A 2,063-nucleotide genomic window follows, 5' to 3' on the forward strand; every position below is an offset into this window, starting at 1 on the left:
TTCACAGGGGAATACCGTGAAGCCTCAAAAATCTTGAAAGAGAGAAAAAAACCAAAGTACAATATCAGAAATATAAGAGAAGCCATTGCTATAGTCGAAAGTAATTATATCAAAGGAATACTATAAGCAACTTTAGGGCAATACATTTGTCAATTAGAGGAAATTTCTTTAAAAAAACAACCTCCCAAAATTGACACGAGAAGAAATTTTAAAAAACATAAACAGCACTGTATTTATTAAATACATTGAATTTATAACAAAAAACTTTCCACAAAGAAAATTAGGCTGGGATGAATACCTTGGTGACTTACATTAAACGTTTAATAAACATAGCATACCAATACTACACAAATTCTATCAGAAAATACAGGAGGAAAGGTCACATCTTCATTCACACCTTAACTCATTTTATCAAGCCAGTATGACTCTAATACCAAAACCCAACTTTACAAAACAATTAGATCAATAAGATCAATGTAACGCATCCATGCAGATCAGTAAATGCTACGTAAAATATCCATAATTTGAATTCGACAACATATAAAATATAATGCCATGTGACCAACTGATTAAAATTTATATCTAAATGTAGGGAACCTAGAATAGCCAAAATAATTTTGTACAAGAACCAAATCGAAGAATCTAATTTGAAGATTTACTGTAAAGCTGTAGTCATCAAGACAAACTGAAATTGCTATGGGGAATGGCCAGTGGGGAAGAGTGTAGCCTCCAGAAATAGACCCAAAGGTAGGTGGTCAGTCGATTTTTGATAAACGTTTCAAAGACATTCAAAGTGAAAAGGATAATTTTTTTTAAATGGCACCAAATCAATTGTTTATTCACATGCAAAAGTACCAACCACATTCTTACCTCACACATTTCACCAATACTAACTTGAACTGCGTCACAGATCTAAACATAGGAGCTGAAGCCCTAATATTTGTAGAACACTTACTAGCGTATCATTGTGACGGGGGGTAAACAAGTCAAAATGCAAAAATCATTTAAAAAATTTAGGTAGGGGCTCCTGGATGGCTCAGTTGGTTAAGCGACCGACCTCAGCTCAGGTCATGATCTCACCGGTTCCTGAGTTTGAGCCTTGTGTCGGGGTCTGTGCTGACAGCTCAGAGCCTGCAGCCTGTTTCATTCTGTCTCCCCCCCACCCCTCTCTCTGACCTTTTCCTGCTTGTGCTCTCTCTCTCTCTCTAAGTAAATAAATAAACATTTTGAAGAAATTCAGTAAATTGGATGTCATCAAAATGAAAAGTTTCTGCTCTCCAAAATATGGTATAAGGAAAACGAAAGGACAAGTCACAGAATAAGTGACAACATTTGCAAAACACACATCTGGTAAAAAGGTTGTACGCAGAATATAAAAAGAGCTCATACAGTTCAATAATTAAAAAACAATTCAATTAAAACATAGGCAAAACATTTAAATAGACACGTCCTGAGGAAGTTATATGAATGGCCAGTAAGTACATAAAAAGATGCTCCACGTTATTAGTCATCACAGAAAGTAAAATAAAACTCCAATAAGATATTCCTGCACATCTGCTGGAATGACTAAAATTAGAAAGTCATAGATATAGAATATTCCTACAAATAGAATAGTAAAGGTTGGCAAGAATGCGGAACATCTAGAACTCTCATACACTGATCTTACCAAAATGAAAAATTCGTAACGGAAAGAAAACTACAAAAATCTCCCAAGAGTTGGAAATTGAGCGCACCCTACTTCCAAGTTTTTCAAGTTCAAAGACACGTTGCGGTGGACATTGGAAAACATTTTGAACTAAACTATAACGAAAATACAACGTATCAACTTGTGTAGGATATAGTGAAAACTGTTCCGAGAAAAAGTTTTAGCTATAAATGCACACGATAGAGAAGAAAAAGGTTGACAATTATATAAACCATCTTCTCAAGAAGCTAGAAGTACAGTAAATTAAGCCCAAAGAAAACAGAGGGAGGGAAATAATAAAAATCGGAATGCAAATCAATAAAATAGAGAGAAAATATACAACGGAGAATATCAACAGAGTCCAAAGCAGCTTCTTTTA

This window comes from Prionailurus bengalensis, chromosome D2, assembly GCF_016509475.1.
Source record: "Prionailurus bengalensis isolate Pbe53 chromosome D2, Fcat_Pben_1.1_paternal_pri, whole genome shotgun sequence".
Lineage (NCBI taxonomy): Eukaryota > Metazoa > Chordata > Mammalia > Carnivora > Felidae > Prionailurus > Prionailurus bengalensis.